The 22,059-nt window shown below is 35.8% G+C and overlaps 1 protein-coding gene across 1 annotated transcript in view; it reads right to left on the reverse strand.

Annotated features, from left to right (window-relative positions):
* LOC149806167 (RYamide receptor-like) overlaps nt 1–22,059 on the reverse strand; it is a 298,313-nt gene that overhangs the window by 13,650 nt on the left and 262,604 nt on the right. The window lies entirely within an intron of this gene.

Below are 22,059 nucleotides of genomic sequence, written 5' to 3' on the forward strand. Positions count from 1 at the left end.
TAATTTGTTCAAAGGAAAGTATGGTGTGTATGTAGCTGGTAATCTAGTCACTCATGCGTAAAGATCATGGAAATGGATGGCTGATATTTTAAATAAAGTCCTGAAGTTGTCATCTGAGAGAAAAATCCCAACCAAAATCAAAAGAAGAAAGAAGAAAAAAAAAACAATAACAAAAAAAAACGAACTCATGGGCACGCCTTCAACCCGTGACACAACCTGTCATGTGCACATTATTTGTCACTCGTGCACTGTTACAAGTCAGAGAAATATAAAACAATTTCACATATATTCTACATTATTATGAAAACTAGTCTGTATCTCAGTCTAAGATTAAGTAGTATGTATGAAATACTACTCGTTTTTACACATAAAGATCTCCATCATCCGGGCATCCTCATATTTTCTCTCTCACATGCCCGACTGGGTTTCGGAACCAGAGAAACTATCCGACTTGGTTAGACGAGATAACCTACCATCAGTACTCTCTTATAAGACGAATCCAACTGCAAACTACATAGACCCAGATCTGCCGTTGCATCATGCAAATCTGGGTCTGTACAGTTTGTTAGGGATATTCAGTAGAAGAAACAGCATATACCCTGATCTGCAGGCGCTTTATGTTACAGCAAATTATGTTGTTGTTTCCAGTTTGACTCGACTTATAAGCGATTATACACGGTACCCACACCACCTGGACAGTAATGCTTGCATTAAATTATAGGACTTTGAACAAGTTGCATTTCCGTACAATTTTATTCTAATGGGACCAAGCTTTATGGTTTTCAAAGCAGTTGAAATAATTCTAAAATGTGGCAAAGATAGATGATGATTTATGACACCGTGAGCAATATACATCAAAGAAAGACAGATCTCAGCCAGATTAAGAACGAATTTTTTTATACATCTTGTGAAAATCGGATATTATTTCTGCTAAAACCATCCATTTTCAACATCTCAGGCGACGGCGGAGTCGTGACATTGTATGAATACCTCAACGATTCAAATAATAAACACAGCTGGAACCGAACAGCTCCTCAGAATGCATTGGTTGACAACGCCATTGCATGCTCAGTTCATCCCTTGACGTAGCTTTGTGAATAATATTCGTTAGTGTTATTATTATATTTTTGGCTTTAGTTCTGTCAAGAACGTTGTTAAATTAAACTTGAAATGACCATATGAGCAGACTGAGAGATATATTTTTAAATAGCGTATTTTCTCTTATTTTTTCTAATGTAATAAACGGATGAAATAGAGATCTCAATCAAATATATAACAACATTTTGTAGCAGTGGTTTTCACAGAAGTGGGATCGCATCCAGGACAGCAACTTGAACAGGAAAGTTTCTGGAAATATACTGTAGCCAAACACATTAACGGATAAATGTTTGGCATTACCAATAGAGAACCATTCTTTTCTTGGATAAACCATATCTCTTCTTATCAGTAATCACGCAAATGACTGCAATTAAACCTTCAGGAAAACAGGACGAAACATATTATGACAAATGTTTTCAGATATAAAGACAACGATCCAAGACAACTGAAGATTCAGAAATGATATATCCAGTCTTAAGTGTGGCATTGAATCCTGAAGCAGGAGAGGCAATGTAATAAAACCTGTGATAAAAATGACATCGTTGGATGTAAGCTGAGTGCCACGGTGGCCGAGATTGACATGTACATAATGAAATTCTAGATGGCATATTCCTCTTGGAACTATGCAGCGATTCTTCATTTGTTTTAAGCAATAGTTTTTGATATAATGAAAGCAATGCAAACAACACATCATGTCACACTTATAAACGACTCACATTAACATTTAATGTAAAGTGCTAAATCATATACATACATACGTACATACATACATACATACATACATACATACATACATACCTGCATTCAAAGCCATAATGTAATGTAAAGTGCTAAATCACATACATACATACATACATACATACATACATACATACATACATACATACATACATACATAACGTGTTTGGGATTGATGAAAATAGTGTATCTTGTGTACAATCTACATTGACAGCAGTTCTGTTACTGTTACGAAATGTAGAACCTATAATTAATTATAAATAATGTACCTGAGCTATCTGCTACTTCTAGTAAAACTCCAATTCTTTCTTGAACTAGAAGACTCCTTTGTTCCAATGTCCCGGTTATTTTTAGATTATATATTTAATTTATATTTTAAATATACTGATCCAACTACTATATATCAAAGATATTTTTAAACAGTATTTAGTTATGCAAAATATTAAATAAAACCCACTAGTTTGATTTTATGTGTCGTGTATTTCGTATTATGATATATTCAAGCTCTGAGAAACTCGACGAATATGAGTGATTTATTAAGAACTGAACTAAATAGACACCAGCTATAACATATCTGAATAAATCCCGGAGTTAGACAAGCTTAGCTTTATGATTGTTGCAAATACATCGGTTCATCGTTCTAAAGTCATTCGATATACCGCGGCCCCTCTTATAGCGTTTCAATAGTCAGGGATCGTATTAAATTGGTCAAATTGGATTTTATTATTGCTCTTTGTATTATTTCACTTCATATTGGTTATTGGCACATAATAAACAATCACCGGGTCATGTCATAATGGGCTATCAGGGTATAACCATACTGGCACGTGTTTAGGCCCCTGTATGTCCTTGATAAGACCTAATCATTGTACTTCTAGAATAAAAATTGTTTACTTCACATAAACTATTTACAAGTCCAGGGTCACGTATTCAATAAAACATCGATCTCACTCTTATAAGTCCCACAACAAAAATAAATAAAGAAAAAAACTGGTTGACATGGCTTTTACTAAAGTTTGAATCAAGGTCAAGATCCAGGTCAACACCTGGTATTTACTAAATGAACAGTCAAGGTCAAACTATTTTCTGGAAAAAGTATCATCTCCAGTAAATACATTTACATTACAATAGCATGAAGTGAAAAATAAAATAATTAAAACTGACAAACAAACAATTAAATTGAAATAAATATATATTAAATCAGATATAATTAAATCAAATATACATAAGAACATAAAAAACCCAAAACATCTTGTTGTAGTATAGGGTATTATACTGTTTAATGCACTATCAAGGTATAACCTTACTGACATATAAGAATCAATCACAACGTCATGCCGAAATAGTCGGTATTATATTGTAGTGTTTAATGCGCTATCAGGGAATAACTTTATTGGCACATAAGAAGCACTGACACCGTTTTTCTGTAATATTTGGTAATGTAATTTAGTGTTTCATGCACTAACATGGCATAACCTTATTGGCATATCCCTATAAGGTTCCCTCATTTACAACGCCGGTATATTTGTAACAATCAAGGACTAAATAGAATGTCAATGGTTGTTGTGACCCTATGGTCTTAAAGTAAGTAACAGAAAATAGTGAAAACCAAAACATATTATAAAATTCAGAAACAGTTTATTTCCAAAGAATACAAAATGAAAATTTAAAATGAACCTACATTATTGTGAATTAAATTCCAAATAGTCCTAAAAGGTCAATCACAAGTCCTAAATGTATAGTGTATTCCGAATGAATTCCAGTCTTGATGTGCTGATGTGCTAATAGCATGGTATAGTCTTGATGTGCTAAAATTTTTGATCTATCACAATGATATAATGGTAAATGTATATAAATGAATTCATATAGTCCCAAAACAGCGATTCAGCCCTAAAAGTCACAGAGCACTTTGCAATTCCAATTAATATTTAAAATAAATTTAAGTTATAATAGGACTGAATAATTCTGATTTAAACAAATCTAATATTGAAATATAAGACACAGTGGAGGACCAGGATGAGGGTCAGACGTTTATTTCTATAACATTCTAAGTTGTCAACAAGGTCAGGTATATTACTAAAATTGTAATTAAGAACATGGTAAACATCAGGTAAACCGCGAATTCTAGAGAGGAAAACCAATTTTCTGAACTCAAATCCAAGTAAACATGTTTACTGGAAAATAATAATAATCTCATATAATCTACAATCATAGACAAAATGTGGTTGTGTCATATGTTGTTTACAAAAAAAAGACATTAGTTAAGTTGGGCCAAACACTTACTCTCTATTATGAACAAAGGCCAATACACAATGCAAATTAACTATAAATAAGAATGGTACATATAAAGAACATCATCAGTGATGAATTTAGTCTTGCTTTTTTGCAGCTATATTTATAAGGGGTGTCGCAACCGCTTCTTCGCCCCACAAAATATAAAAAATAATTTAAACACACACACACACACACACACACACACACACACACACACCGCCCACATAATCACACCACTCAACAAGGAAAACTGTTGTCCACTTTTGGAATTGATAACAAATGGCCGTTGAAGGCGTATGGATCAGATTCAGCTGGATTTAACCATAGATCGTTAGCATTTGGTTTTAAACAAGAAACGTCAGGGGCCGACAAAGAAAATTTACGCTTTTCATAAAACCATTTCAACTGGGTCAATATATTCTGATCAGGACAAAAAGATGGATACGCTGTTACTTTAGGGCAAACGACTTCACAATATCGTCAAAAAAAAAAAAAAAGTCGTGTTATTCATCTAAAGTATACAAACTGATATATTCATCCCCAATACCATAAGAAAATGATACATAATTGCTTATAAACACGAGAGGTAAGGAAAGAGCTGGAGGTTTTGAGCAGATGGGGAATGAAATAGAAATAATTCCACAAAACGTCATTAATAATAGCAACCTAACCAAACCTCTTTCATCGAAGCGAGAACATGCTTCGAATGTGTGTTTTGCTCTTCAATCGTTACTCTAGATCAATGTATAATGCAAAGCAATATGAAATAGGAAACCAGACTACAAAGGATGCACACGCGCTAACTTCTACAAATCAAGCATTAGTACTTTTATTAATCAAACATGGGTACTTTCATAAATGGGTACTTTTATAAAACAAGTATGGGTACTTTTATAAATTAAGTATGTGTACTTTTATAAATCAAGTAAGGGTACTTTCATAAATCAATTATGGGTAATTTTATAAATAAAGTATGGGTACTTTTATAAATCAGGTGTGGGTACTTTTATAAATTAAGTATGTGTACTTTTATAAATCAAGTAAGCGTACTTTTATAAGTCAAGTATAGGTACTTTAATAAATCAAGTATGGGTACTTTTATAAATTAAGTACGAGCATGTCCGTAAGCACACACAATCGAAACTCCAAAATGTACGCTTCAAGAACCGTGTTCGCATAACGACATTTGTCTGCTCTCATCATGGTTACCTAAACATATTATCAACATCTGCCCTCAAAGTGATGGTACCCACTTGAAAATCCCAACGATTACCGATCAGAGATCAGGACCATTACATACTCTTGTGAGTGTAAATGATCAATAATCCCGCACTAAAGTCCATAGATTTGATGCGTTAGCAAGTTTATGATCCACACTACCTTTCAAATTAGTCGTATATGAACATTATTGATTAATTCTCTTTTCAAGTATGGAATTGAAATTTGATTTAACTAAAGACAAGAATTCGGGGCGCCATTTATAGTAATTGTTATATACAATATAGCGTCTTATAAAAGAAGGCTTGAGAAAAGTATTTTTTTCTGCAGCAATGCTTGGCGCATAATTCTGGATTAAAATGAATAGTTTATATCCGGAATCGTTTCCAGTTTCACTGCGAAAATTATTCTCGTTTTGCATTGATAACTTATGTGATGTGTGTATTCTAAAAAGCACTCTCGTGCCTGCAACTGAAATGCAAAAGTGCTTGTTCTGCTATTAGAGTAATTTTCAGATTTCAAAACGAATGTATAAACAATACTTACACGGTTTGCGTTCAACATTAACAATTGATATAAGGAAGTCTGATCAAAAATATTCAGAAAGTTTTGGTCAAAAATATTCAGAAAGTTTGAAAATAGTAGAGAATTATTATAACTGATTTATCAAATAAACGTGATAGAGAAATTTACAAGATAAGCTTAACAATATTTTCACGCCAGATAAAGGTGTTTGCATCCGAAAATCGTTGAACCATTACCAAAAGCAACATATATATGAAACGTACACAAAGCCTGGTTATGGTATGCTATCAGATACAAGGTACTTGCCACTTATCAAAGTTGTCGCAGCTTGTGATTTAGCTCTAAATATCTGTTATTCTACAAATCTAAAAATTACCCATTTCAAATTCTACATAAGCTTTACTAATTCACCCAGCATGCACTTCAATATCCTCCAAGATATGAAATGTCTGCATTTAGCCTAAGAGTTTGCAAGTATTGGAATATGCCAAATATATGTTTTCTCCTATTGATAGATGTAAAGAGAACGCTTTGAGCTGTCTCTTCGGACATTTGAGCTGAAGATATATCCTGAAAATGGACTCAGTGACATCGAAACAATTTCTTTTTGGTTTTATCTTTAAAAAAAAACCTTAAATAGAGCACGAAGGCAAAGTATAAAATACATGCTCCGGTTCTTAAAACGTGTCGAAATACGCAATTAATTCTCAGACGGTGTAAACCACACTTATCAATGGAGTGAAGGCATCGTTACGGCTGTTGCATTCTCATCTCCATACTACATAAGTCTCGCTGAAATAGGCTTAAGACCGCTGTTATTTCTTTGCTATTTTCAATTTATCAAATTATCTTAGAAACTCCAAATTGTATTGTGAGGTACAGCTCTGGCAAAGAATCGAAATGCTTGGGATATAAAAACCGAAGAAAGAAATTAATAATGTACCGAGTGATGTAATAAAATATAATCCTCCCACAGAACGGCTTTGTTGCTTGGCTCAGGAAACAAATATTACCCTTGTTTACTTTGATAATCAGCCTCTACTTTGTATGTTATACATCTTTTTTATATTAAACTGCTGATTTTTTTTTACATTCTACGCTAGAGCCAGCTATTCCATTTTTTCACCCAATGGAAACTCCTAACTTTCTAGCATACAATATTTGTATAAACGACCGAAAAGCAATCTACACTGCAGACATCAAGTTGCATGGGTTACTTATGCAAATGAATCCATTTTTGTGTTCCGTGATTAATGCCCACGACGTATTTTGTCATGTCAGAAAACTATTTCCATCATCATAGAAAAAATAATGTCCGACATTTAATTTAGGATGATTTCACCTCCGACGGCGCAATAAAACACGCATATTGGTTTTGCACTACATATACGGAATTGATGAATGTGATGAGGTAATGCATTAAATCATCTTAAATACACAGCTGAAGCAGTCATCAGTCAAAACAAATCACAGTTGTAAAATCTTGGCAACACAAGGACAACATATTTATCATATATTTGCTTAGCATAATGCCCATATATGCCGTACTTTTAAAAACGTTTATGCAATTTGTACCTTTAAACTGCCTTATTATATGTGTGCGTGAGCATATACGTATATATGTACATACATGTGTGTGTGTGTATGTGCGTGTGTATGTGTGTGACAATTGACATCCTAATTTGATCATAACATATGTGTTTAAGAGATACGAAAACGAATTTACCTAATGTAGAAAGCAGTGATAATTCAGTTTGAATATTCAAGGATGTATAAAGATATATGGATTTTAGGAAACGAAGTCCTATGCAGACATTTTAACGCAAAAGAGTTGCTTCCTAGAGCCAAGCCATGGAATGGAATCGTGGCGTGCAAAGTTTGGAACAGGTAATTAGTCTTCATTTTGTCTTATCTAACGAGGGGCGTTATTCACTGATTTAAAACAGATGGAATCTTGATCCATTCGCATACTGTCCATTGTTTCTTTATCAAGAAACGTAAGGACTGATGGTACTAAGTAACATTGTGACAAATAACATTTCTGAGCAAATTTAATTAGACATACCCTAACATCCCAAGACTGGTTTTATTATTATTATAATACATGTAAGTAGGATGGGAGCGCGTGTACTTTATGCACAGGGCTTTGGCCAGTGGCCCTTGACTTCAACGAAAGTCGGCATAATGAGAATCAGAAAGTTTATGATCTCTCTTCTCCCACCATCTCCCCCGCCCCTTTCTCTCACTCTGTTGGCTGGACTGTAAGCAGGCTAAATGACCAACATATAAACATAGGGATTTACAACAGCAAACAATACTTTAGAAAAATGGTCGAGACGTATTGTATCTCGTATACGATTTATTCTCTCGTTCTCATGAAACAAATATATTGTTGTACAAGATAGACTTTCATCCTTGAATAGACTCAAAGTACATGTAGTGATATTAACAACTCACAATTTTCTGCGCCTTAAATGAAGATTTATGTGAACGAAATTAGCTAACGTCGTAGCGATTATACGCAAAAGAGCACGCCTTGTACAAAAGTGTAAATGATTTGAAGAATTTTGACATTTCTTTGCACGGTCAGCTTGGAGAACCACTCTACACATTTGCGATATAATTGTATGTGTTTGATTTTTGTAATATGATTATATGTCTGTGATTTATTTTCTCCAATTATTTCTCAGATCAGAACATTGGCAAGATGCCGGATCCAGGTATTTGTTATTGTAAGTTTTGGTGTTGCGAATATACACAGCACATTTCATTCTTATGTTGTACATGTCAGTGTTTTTTTTTTTTTGTTAAAATGCTTTAGATGTCACTGGTATTATTGTCAAAATGTTGTAGATGTCACTGGTATTCTTTTCAGAATGTTGTAGATGTCACTGGTATTCTTTTCAGAATGTTGTAGATGTATACGATATTTTTGTTAGAATCTTGTAGATGCCAATGGTATTATTGTCATAATGTTGTAGATGTAAATGTTATTATTGTCATAATGTTGTAGATGTCAATGTTATTATTGTCAGAATGTTGTAGATGTAAATGTTATTATTGTCAGAATGATGTGGATGTCAATGGCATTATTGTCAGAATTATGTGGATGCCAGTGGTATTATTGTCAGAATGTTGTAGATGTAAATGTTATTACTGTCAGAATGTTGTAGATGTAAATGTTATTATTGTCAGAATGTTGTAGATGTCAATGTTGTTACTGTCAGCATGTTGTAGACGTCAATGATATGTTTGTGTAGGAATCTCGTTGATGTTAATGATATTCTTGTCGGATTATTCCTCAAAATTCGAGTGCTGTAATGCGGGAGTAAACGAAATTCAAAGGAGTTCATTTTTTTTCTCACTTGCTCTAGCAGACAGCAAGATATATTTCCAACTGAATAGTTTTACAATGAACTCTTCTTTCCACTTTGTATAGGGTGCTTAACGTATCAGACTAGCTACCAAAAGGGTATAGGTTCGATTCCAATCCAGATCAGACCGAGTCGGCCCTAGCGGTGTATCTTTGAACAAGTCATATCATCTCGACACGATAAAACGCTTCACGTTGTTGATGTGCAATGAAACAATAAATCACTGAGAGTTATCGTGAAACTGGCACGAATGTCACGAACCAAACTTAAGTCTTGACTTAAATTTAGATTTATAATCAAGCGGTCTGATTTGTTGAAACTTAACTCTGATTTGAAATTTACTAATGAAATGTTTTAAGTCAAGATTTACTTTAAGATTTATGTGGTGACCCTTTGTTCTGGCCAATTTATCACACCAACATAAGTCTTAGACTTAAGCCATGAACTAAGACATTTGATTGGTGAGTTTTAAATCAGATTTAAGTAACAGCACAACGGAGTGCCGGATTCTATCCTTATGTCTTAGCCAAAACGTAAGTTACTTTGGTGAAATAAAAGCCAGCTTATACTAAGAAGATATCAATGTTGTCTTTGGCCACAATAACCGGAGCGCTTTGTTATGGCTGAGGTAATTCAGGTTATGCTTGAATGGACAAATACGGTATCAACTTCGTTCCCTTCTATTTCTATCCACACCATCTGATTCAATAAATATTTTAATGAACCAGTATTTTATGTCGCCGGTGTTATCCGAAGAGGATCAAATATGTATATTATAAGCCGGCAATGGATCTTGAGTCCAATATTGCCCCGTATTAAATAAGAGGGTATTGTCGATGCAAATCCTTTCGAAGGAAATTTCGCAGTGCCATTATAAATTGCTTATGAACGTAACATATATAAATACTATATAAAAAAACACACTACCAAAAAAAGCCACACAGATACACCATCGGCATGATTGTTTTTACAGATAGGTATAATGATAATAAAGAAATGTCCACACCCATAGCACATAATTGACTACACACCAGGATAAGATGCCAAATTGCTGGAAGCAAAATGCCAAAAGTTTACATTTAAATCAATTTAATACCTGAATAAATCTTTTACATACAAGGACTATATTAATAGACCAGCTCAAAGAATTTAAATTTACTTCATTCAGTATTGTAATAGCCATATAAATAATTGATAAAACGTGCAACGAGATTTTAGGTGAAGGGGCCATCCAATGAATGTTAAATGCCGAAATTGTTGGAAGAAAAGATTTGTTGTTCTTTACGATCTTTTCTAAAACAAAATGTATCGTCGAAACTCAAAATATAAAGTAGCATTTGTTTTCAATATCATATTTTTGATGCCTGTGATGTCATGGAACCATATTTCAAAGGTGCATTCCATTGTGTTTGTGTGAAACCAAACGATGAAGTAATTCTCAGCTTTTACAAATTGACAGCTTTTCTAGGAACATATTTTTGTACTTACTACCGCTGAGCGCATACCAAAGTTCAACTTCAAGCCGGCCACGTAACATTTATTCAGCAACTCTGAAGGTGTTAAAGATCGAAAGTGTGACAAGTGATGTGTACATTGATTAACCAAATATTGCGGTTTTTTGTTTTGTTTATTGGTTTCAGAGTCGAGGTAGGATTAAAAGGAGGAAATATTATTTTCAAAGTAGGAAAAGGGGGACAATCAAAATACTTTCTTTATATTTCACGATGGCAAGTTTGTTTACTATTCAGTGCTCGTACAGTTTAGTTGAAGCTTTCATGTACACGCTATGTTATTAATTTGCTCCAGGTGTGCAGTTTAAAAAAAAAATATTTTCAAGACAAAGTTGTCAATCTTTATGTCGCGTCGTTACACTGCATTTAAGAAATGTATTCAAAGGATTGCAGAACAAATTTACCCCAATCACCAATCATTGATTGTATCGCTGAAAGAAGCGATTTATTGAATGGTTCTCTGTTTGAATTAGCTTTGTTTATCAGCAAACCTCTCAAACAAGGAAAGAAAGACCCACAGTCGGAATTTGTAGACGTTTCATCCAAGATGAAATCAGTTCAGTCGATGAATGGCTTAGTAAACGCTGTGATGGTTCGTCTGAGAAATAATTTACAGCATTATCAATGGTGGCTATTGTACTATGTCTCAGGTGGTGTTTTTCCCAATCACAGGCAGACAGGCCAGACTGTGTTCATGTTGTTCCATTATGCATACATATCATCCCAAGGATAGAATTTTCGCATGCGAACACCTTAAAATGGGTGTGCGGGTTCTGTGGGATAGGTTTCAAAATTTTGGCAAGACAATCGATATCAAGGAGAAATATTTAGATTATTTTCGACAGAGGTAGATCTGGAGGATTAATGTGAAACGAAATAATTCTTAGTGGAATTGTCGTTTGACCTTACGGTGCCTCTAATGGTATGTGACCGCACAATACTTCCAATGTTATCTGATCATTTAATACTTCTAATGGTGTGTGATCATACGACACAGCCAATGGTATGTGATCATAAGACACATCTAAAAAATATATAATATGTACTTCATATCTCCTAGATAATTTGCCTCCTATTGTCATAAAAATAGCCGTCAATAAAATACCGTACAGGCAACAACAACCCCCCTCCCACCCCCCACCCCCCAAACCAAACCGGCCTATCTAAATTTCTTATCAAGCATCCCATGAAGATTTCCTACGATCTGTGGACCTTGTTTACTGGACGACTAATAGGTTGTTCGAGGGCGTATGCGTCACGCCGACGACGGCTAGATTATAAATATCAAACGGTTGAACGCGTTAAAGGATTTTATGGTATCCCTTTTCCTTCTCTTCAGATGCACGTCGGCTTCCGAAAGAAAAAGATACTTATCAAATGACATCTGGGCGAAATATATTGTATGGCTAAGTATTTGTGACTTTTACACGCGTTTTAAACATACTTTTGCCAAGGGAAAAATTCGGTTTACCCTTGTCTTGCATTTTTATCCCTTGTTCATATTCTCGGTGGTTATACAAATAGATTGAACTTCTTGTTTGCGTACAATTCAAATTAATCAACACTGAGTAGATCCCCTCTCCCGTCTCTCTCAATAACACAGGATGAATCGGTTTTAAGTTGTGTGTACTTACTGATTTATAACGACGATATAGGTATATATTAAATATGGGGAAGACAGACACTGTTATAAATGTTAGGCACTGACCGTTTAATATTTTTTAGTGGTGTATGCAATTATGCGCAAAGAAAAGCGCGATGGTTTGCAAAACGGGAATACACTATATGTTCAAATAAATATTTGAACGCAAAACACGTGTATATGTTCCTCATCCGATGTTTGAGAAGATCACTAGATTAAATATGCAGTTTTCCATATATGCCCAACCCGAGTAAACGTAAAAAAGAAAGATACGTTTACATATTAAATTTCGAAAGGAATGTCGAAATAGGCATTTATTAAATGCTCATTTTTTTCTCCCTTAACTCTACGTTGTCAGAATCATGCATTATTTTACGATATTTTACGACTTACGTGCAACTTCATATTGAACTCACGTGTGTCCAATATTGTATTAGGAACAACTTTGTAAACAAATCATGTACACTCTCGTAGTAGACACTTTACGTTATTGTTTATTAAATTTGTTTCTGAATGAACTAAAGCAGATGTTTCGTGGACTGCCACGTACCAGCTGCTTTGGAATATTCCGCGTTAACTTTTGTGATAAAATGTTTCGGATTTAGTCTAGCTATAGACGCCAAAGACAGAGTCCTTACAAATAACATGCAAGTAACAAGGCATAAACTGTCTTCTTTAGCTGGCAATAATAATGGCACAAAATATACTTACAGTGTTATATGCTGAATTAACTCAAAACGTACTTTCTTAGTTCTGCAAATCCGAATTACATGAGGCATGTCATGGGTTTTCAAGCTTGATTACCCATTTCGAAATTGTGCTTTAATTTCGACTATATTCGACTACATCCTCCTTACTGCACTCAAAATGAAATAAAAATTATATTCCATAGCGTCTTTTGGATAATTGCAATTGAAAGACTTCATATTTTTCCCACATGATGATTTCAAACATTCACTGACAGAACAAAACCACACTTGCAGATTTCAACATGCTTCTCCTTCGCTGCTTTAATCCGATGTATTTAATGTAGAATTGGCACAAATAAATCCAGTCCATAATAAATTTTTTTCGTAGAATCGACAAATATACCAGAATATATTCATTCGAGATCAAATGGAAAAGTTGTTGCAATGCGCATTCGTTCACAATATGACACCAAATTTCAATTTTAAGATGACCAAAATGCCATTATCTTTCGAAAGTTATGTCTAAATTAAGTTCAAATTATCTGTTGTTGTGTAATGATGAATCTGCGCTTATGTATTTAGAATGGAATACGGCATATATTCAGTTACTTTGTTTTTTTCTAGTGTATTTTTCGTTTATATAATTAAGCCTTAGGTAGAATAAGACAACGAGCATATTGTATAAAGATTACTACATTTGTATACGAAAATACGAATTCCAGTATTTCCATCCGAAAAACTCATTCATATTTTCCCATACAAATGCAGTGACCTATATTATCAAGAGTGGTATCCATAATAAGTTATCTCTTCACTTCGTAATTTAATTGACAAATTTAGTAGCCATTTAATATTTTTAATATTTGAATATTGTTGCTGATGCTGCCCAGAACTGTGCAGCGAAAAATTAAATGGTTGCCACAAGTGAAGTTAAAGTTTGTTCTCTCCAGCATGTAATTTTCAATTGCTCTATTAAAAAATGATTGTGCTTTAGGATAGGCAAAATCCATATAATAAATTCAAAATATCCTTGTTAAGATGTTGAATCTATTAAATACAAAATATCTCTCACCCATACAGACTGACCTTTGAATAGGACGACGAATGGCTTAGATATTTTTGTATAAATCACGGTACTAATGAGATGAAAGAATGAGAACCAGTCTATAAATGGGTGAACATAAAACAGCATATGTCTGACTTTGCCTGGATTGGTTGGTAGTGAAAGTAAAATATTAGTAAGAAATGTTCTCTTGAGAGCTTATCCTAATTGTAGCTGAACAAATGAGACAATGTTTTGTTGGAATTTCAGTCCTTCTACAGGCTTGAGTTTGGAAAACTCATAACTGAATATAGCACGTGACTCTTTGGTGCGGAATTGAGAAAACATGTTTCAAACACATAGATACTGAAAATGCCACGGCTCATATGGTTTTCTCCGCGCAGTAGCTGTCAACAATGATAGGTCTATGCTGATAAATAAAGGCGGCCTGATCATGAGCATTTGGAAAATTAAAGTTATTGAATTTTTAATAGTATAGGGTTTCCTTATGTTTACAATGGTAGCTGAATTAGTACCGAGAGTCCTTTAATTCTCGAGAGACCGCTCCAGTGGCCTAGTGGTTAGAGCGCCCGCTTCGGATGCGGCAGGTCATGGGTTCGATCCCCGCCCGAGTCATACCAAAAACTTACAAAAATGGTACTAACAGCTGCCTCGTTTGGCGTTCAGCATTAAGAGATTAGTGTTAGGACTGGTCGGCCTGGTGTCAGGATAATGTGACTGGGTGGGAAATCATGCTGCATGTCTGCGGTATGATGCCCCGGTGCTAGACATCACTATAAACTGCCACACTACATACATCGTAGCGATACGACTGAAAAATTGTTAAAGTTGCGTTAAAAATCCAAATCACATCACATCACATTAATTCTTGAGTAATCACTCTACACAAGGGAAATTACCTGAGTGAAACAAGGAAATATAACTTTGAAAGGTGCAGACTGGCCTTTGTACCCAACAGAAAATAATTCATATTTGCGTAATCTCGTCATAGTCATGCTTCACAAGGGAAATCGCTTTTTTAAAATACAAAGTATTGGTACCTTGCATACATGTATGTAGACAAAACAATTTATAATGAATATGACTGATGATCATTCAGAGACCAAATAACAGACACACTGTCTTGATTCGCGGCTGGAAATAAAACCACACACGTTAAAACATGTAAACGATCAACAAGACGGTTTCTTTCTAATATCTATCACACGTTTCTACTTTTGTTTTATAAAGCACGTTTTCAACAAATGCATTGATGGAGTAAAAACTTAAGCTCATACTAAACAGAACTACATTCAGCCAAAAGTTCTTAAAATTTAAAATCATCACGAGCGAGTCTCAAGAAAATAGGGAAGTTGTCTCAATTGGCGTCGAAGAAAACACAATAATATGCCCGACATGAAATGAAAATTCTTTACGAAATTTAATTACAGAACAAACAGGCCCTTTGAAAACACAAGAAAGACAAGCACAAAGGTATGTAGTTCATATATTACTAATAATGCCCGGCCAACAAATCCAAGAAACATCCAACAAAATTGTAAAGTATTTTTTCTTTCTTTCTAGCAGGTCAGTTATTAAAAAACCTAAATAGTTTCCTTTTGCATGTTTCTATTTCTAGTTAATTAAGAAGTATTTCCAAAATAACACAATTTTTTAAGTGTTTGGATTCTATTATCGTTTTTTTTTTATAATTATAGTTGACACAAACATTGGATAACTAATGACCCTTCGTGTTCAGCTCCAATGAAGTCTAACCCACCTCTGACCCCTAGACTAATCGTGATCACTGTTGCAACTACCAAAAAGTCATTGTCCGATTGTGCTAAAATGAAGGCAGAAGATTAATGAAAATCCATTACTTTCGTGATAAAAGACACGAGATAAGGTCTCTAGGTATATTGTGTTGTTGTCTGCTGCCACGCCATAGAGTCTATGCAGCTATTGCCTCTTAGCATGTATAGATTTACCGTCTCTTATGATACACTCTTAACGTCAAAGAGAATTCGTTGAAATTCTGAACCTCTAAACTTACAGTTTCCACCCAGTTATATCGACGTATACATAAAAACTTGTAGGCATCAAGCGAAAGCAGTAGGAAAAAGGTTTATATTTTGTTCTTCCTGGATTTACTGTCATTTCCCAGCATTTGATAGCCTAAACATGACTGCTAGTATATCTGGCGGCGGAAGATCCTGGATAAACACCGGGAAGAACCACTGACCCACGGGAAGCTACTGGCAAGCCTGAGACTCTAACCCATGCCGACCGAAGTGAGATGGAAGTGATTGGTAATGGTGAATGCTTTTAGCCACTGGGCTTCCTGAGTCCCCCTCACCCGGAAAAAAAGTATATAAGTCGAGAAAAGATTAGTGTTCTTTATTGATCTTTATTGATAAAATGTTTATACTAAATTATTATCGAAAATCAAATGTAAAGGCTTCATTGACACATCATCACAATAATAACTATACAGTGCCGAGTACGTATGTGCGATTAGAAATGGCAGAAAAAGCCACGATGAGAGCAAAACAAGGGTTGAATCGTGAAAACACACAACCATAAAATAATTTAAACAAAAAAAAGTCTTCTAAATTGGAATAAAATCAATAAACGCGTCTCGGGGTAAAACGTCGCCCCATTAGTCGCCTATTACGACAGGATGGTGACGCATGATAAATCAGATGTATAAATCAATGAACTCTGCATTAAGTTAGCTGACTAATGTTAATATCACAAACAATGTTAAAATTCTTTGACCAAATATATAGGCAGTAACGATGGGCGCATTGCAGTGGATTCCTCAGAAGGAGAGTATCCAAGACAAACGGACCATAACTTTACACAGCATCATGTAACAAAATGTTGGCGAGCAAATTCATGCAAGAGTTGAATAGTGTAAATCTTTAGCAGACATTCACATGAAATCCGCCATTCTGCCAAATAATGATAATATATTCTTACACTTGAAATATACCCTTGTAAACAATAATGATAATATATTCTTAAACCTGAAACCTACCCTTGTAAAAAATAATGATAATATATCCTTAATAGTAACTATCACGGAAATCAACTTGAAATATACCGTTCTACCAAATGATAATATTACCTTCCACTTGAAATCTACCGTTCTACCAAATATTGATAATAGTACCTTCCACTTAGAATCAACCACTCTACCAAATAATGATAATATATCCTTACAATAACGATCACAGGAAGCCGACGCCTGAAAATGAAACTCGTCCATGATCACATCAACATAAAACCTCCCACGAATTGTTCCCCAGAAGTCATTAGCAAAGTTCTTCGCAAGTGGACGGGAACACAGGAGCCATAAATTATCTATATTCGCTCGTAGGAAGCTGGAAATGGAACTAACATGAGGTCGAATTAGTATTTTTTAAAACGCATACCACATCTAGTTGGAATCAATCTAACTTTGGTAAACTTACGATACAAATTCCGTCATTGTCTAATCAATAGCTATAAATGTGCTCATCGAACACTTATGAAAAACAAAATACATGAAATAACCACAAAGCAAACCTGAGTTGTGTTATTCTCTCTTTGTCACAGTGCATACACCTCTGATTGGGCACGTGACTGATGTATCATGTAACATGTTGTTTTCTTGGTTAGTCTTAGTCTCGTAGCTTATTGTCGTTTGTGGGACGTAAAAAACTGCATGCTAACTTCAGTGGAAATCCTACGCTGTCGTTTGTGGGACGTAAAAAACTGCATGGTAATTTCAGTGGAAATCCTACGCTGTCGTTTGTGGGACGTAAAAAACTGCATCGTAATTTCATTTGAAATCCTACGTTGTCATTTGTGGGACGTAAAAAACTGCACGGTAATTTCAGTTGAAATCCTACGCTGTCGTTTGTGGGACGTAAAAGACTGCATGGTAACTTCAGTTGAAATCCTACTCTGTCTTTTGTGGGACGTAAAAAACTGCATGGTAATTTCATTTGAAATCCTACGTTGTCATTTGTGGACGTAAAAAACTGCATGGTAATTTCAGTTGAAATCCTACACTGTCGTTGTGGGACGTAAAAAACTGCATGGCAATTTCAGTTGAAATCCTACGCTGTCGTTTGTGGGACGTAAAAAACTGCATGGTAATTTCAGTTGAAATCCTACGCTGTCGTCTGTGGGACGTAAAAAACTGCATGGTAATTTCAGTTCAAATCCTACGCTGTCGTCTGTGGGACGTAAAAAACTGCATGGTAATTTCAGTTGAAATCCTACACTGTCGTTTGTGGGACGTAAAAAACTGCATGGTAATTTCAGTTGAAATCCTACGCTGTCGTTTGTGGGACGTAAAAAACTGCATGGTAATTTCAGTTGAAATCCTACGCTGTCGTTTGTGGGACGTAAAAAACTGCATGGTAATTTCAGTTGAAATCCTACGCTGTCGTTTGTGGGACGTAAAAAACTGCATGGTAATTTCAGTTGAAATCCTACGCTGTCGTCTGTGGGACGTAAAAAACTGCATGGTAATTTCAGTTGAAATCCTACGCTGTCGTTTGTGGAACGTAAAAAACTGCATGGTAATTTCAGTTGAAATCCTACGCTGTCGTCTGTGGGACGTAAAAAACTGCATGGTAATTTCAGTTGAAATCCTACGCTGTCGTTTGTGGGACGTAAAAAACTGCATGGTAATTTCAGTTGAAATCCTACGCTGTCGTTTGTGGGACGTAAAAAACTGCATGGTAATTTCAGTTGAAATCCTACGCTGTCGTCTGTGGGACGTAAAAAACTGCATGGTAATTTCAGTTGAAATCCTACGCTGTCGTTTGTGGGACGTAAAAAACTGCATGGTAATTTCAGTTGAAATCCTACGCTGTCGTCTGTGGGACGTAAAAAACTGCATGGTAATTTCAGTTGAAATCCTACGCTGTCGTTTGTGGAACGTAAAAAACTGCATGGTAATTTCAGTTGAAATCCTACGCTGTCGTCTGTGGGACGTAAAAAACTGCATGGTAATTTCAGTTGAAATCCTACGCTGTCGTTTGTGGGACGTAAAAAACTGCATGGTAATTTCAGTTGAAATCCTACGCTGTCGTTTGTGGGACGTAAAAAACTGCATGGTAATTTCAGTTGAAATCCTACGCTGTCGTCTGTGGGACGTAAAAAACTGCATGGTAATTTCAGTTGAAATCCTACGCTGTCGTTTGTGGGACGTAAAAAACTGCATGGTAATTTCAGTTGAAATCCTACGCTGTCGTCTGTGGGACGTAAAAAACTGCATGGTAATTTCAGTTGAAATCCTACGCTGTCGTCTGTGGGACGTAAAAAACTGCATGGCAATTTCAGTTGAAATCCTACGCTGTCGTTTGTGGGACGTAAAAAACTGCATGGTAATTTCAGTTGAAATCCTACGCTGTCGTCTGTGGGACGTAAAAAACTGCATGGCAATTTCAGTGGAAATCCTACGCTGTCGTTTGTGGAACGTAAAAAACTGCATGGTAATTTCAGTGGAAATCCTACGCTGTCATTTGTGGGACGTAAAAAACTGCATGGTAATTTCAGTTGAAATCCTACGCTGTCGTCTGTGGGACGTAAAAAACTGCATGGCAATTTCAGTTGAAATCCTACGCTGTCGTTTGTGGAACGTAAAAAACTGCATGGTAATTTCAGTTGAAATCCTACGCTGTCGTTTGTGGGACGTAAAAAACTGCATGGTAATTTCAGTTGAAATCCTACGCTGTCGTCTGTGGGACGTAAAAAACTGCATATCAATTTCAGTGGAAATCCTACGCTGTCGTTTGTGGAACGTAAAAAACTGCATGGTAATTTCAGTTCAAATCCTACGCTGTCGTCTGTGGGACGTAAAAAACTGCATGGTAATTTCAGTTGAAATCCTACACTGTCGTTTGTGGGACGTAAAAAACTGCATGGTAATTTCAGTTGAAATCCTACGCTGTCGTTTGTGGAACGTAAAAAACTGCATGGTAATTTCAGTTGAAATCCTACGCTGTCGTTTGTGGGACGTAAAAAACTGCATGGTAATTTCAGTTGAAATCCTACGCTGTCGTCTGTGGGACGTAAAAAACTGCATGGTAATTTCAGTTCAAATCCTACGCTGTCGTCTGTGGGACGTAAAAAACTGCATGGTAATTTCAGTTGAAATCCTACACTGTCGTTTGTGGGACGTAAAAAACTGCATGGTAATTTCAGTTGAAATCCTACGCTGTCGTTTGTGGGACGTAAAAAACTGCATGGTAATTTCAGTTGAAATCCTACGCTGTCGTTTGTGGGACGTAAAAAACTGCATGGTAATTTCAGTTGAAATCCTACGCTGTCGTCTGTGGGACGTAAAAAACTGCATGGCAATTTCAGTTGAAATCCTACGCTGTCGTTTGTGGAACGTAAAATACTGCATGGTAATTTCAGTTGAAATCCTACGCTGTCGTTTGTGGGACGTAAAAAACTGCATGGTAATTTCAGTTGAAATCCTACGCTGTCGTCTGTGGGACGTAAAAAACTGCATGGCAATTTCAGTGGAAATCCTACGCTGTCGTTTGTGGAACGTAAAAAACTGCATGGTAATTTCAGTGGAAATCCTACGCTGTCGTTTGTGGGACGTAAAAAACTGCATGGTAATTTCAGTTGAAATCCTACGCTGTCGTTTGTGGGACGTAAAAAACTGCATGGTAATTTCAGTTGAAATCCTATGCTGTCGTCTGTGGGACGTAAAAAACTGCATGGTAATTTCAGTTGAAATCCTACGCTGTCGTTTGTGGGACGTAAAAAACTGCATGGTAATTTCAGTTGAAATCCTACGCTGTCGTCTGTGGGACGTAAAAAACTGCATGGCAATTTCAGTTGAAATCCTACGCTGTCGTCTGTGGGACGTAAAAAACTGCATGGTAATTTCAGTTGAAATCCTACGCTGTCGTTTGTGGGACGTAAAAAACTGCATGGTAATTTCAGTTGAAATCCTACGCTGTCGTCTGTGGGACGTAAAAAACTGCATGGCAATTTCAGTTGAAATCCTACGCTGTCGTTTGTGGAACGTAAAAAACTGCATGGTAATTTCAGTGGAAATCCTACGCTGTCGTTTGTGGGACGTAAAAAACTGCATGGTAATTTCAGTTGAAATCCTACGCTCTCGTTTGTGGGACGTAAAAAACTGCATGGTAATTTCAGTTGAAATCCTACGCTCTCGTTTGTGGGACGTAAAAAACTGCACGGTAGTTTCAGTTGAAATCCTACGCTGTCGTCTGTGGGACGTAAAAAATTGCATGGTAATTTCAGTTGAAATCCTACACTGTCGTTTGTGGGACATAAAAAACTGCATGGTAATTTCAGTTGAAATCCTACGCTGTCGTTTGTGGGACGTAAAAAACTGCATGGCAATTTCAGTTGAAATCCTACGCTGTCGTTTGTGGGACGTAAAAAACTGCATGGTAATTTCAGTTGAAATCCTACGCTGTCGTTTTTGGGACGTAAAAAACTGCATGGCAATTTCAGTTGAAATCCTACGCTCTCGTTTGTGGGACGTAAAAAACTGCATGGTAATTTCAGTTGAAATCCTACGCTGTCGTCTGTGGGACGTAAAAAATTGCATGGTAATTTCAGTTGAAATCCTACACTGTCGTCTGTGGGACATAAAAAACTGCATGTTAATTTCAGTTGAAATCCTACGCTGTCGTTTGTGGGACGTAAAAATCTGCATGGTAATTTCAGTTGAAATCCTACGCTGTCGTTTGTGGGACGTAAAAAACTGCATGGCAATTTCAGTTGAAATCCTACGCTGTCGTTTGTGGGACGTAAAAATCTGCATGGCAATTTCAGTTGAAATCCTACGCTGTCGTTTGTGGGACGTAAAAATCTGCATGGTAATTTCAGTTGAAATCCTACGCTGTCGTTTGTGGGACGTAAAAAACTGCATGGTAATTTCAGTTGAAATCCTACGCTG

This window comes from Sinohyriopsis cumingii, chromosome 2, assembly GCF_028554795.1.
Source record: "Sinohyriopsis cumingii isolate HCF-2022 chromosome 2, ASM2855479v2, whole genome shotgun sequence".
In the NCBI taxonomy this organism is placed as follows: Eukaryota; Metazoa; Mollusca; class Bivalvia; order Unionida; family Unionidae; genus Sinohyriopsis; species Sinohyriopsis cumingii.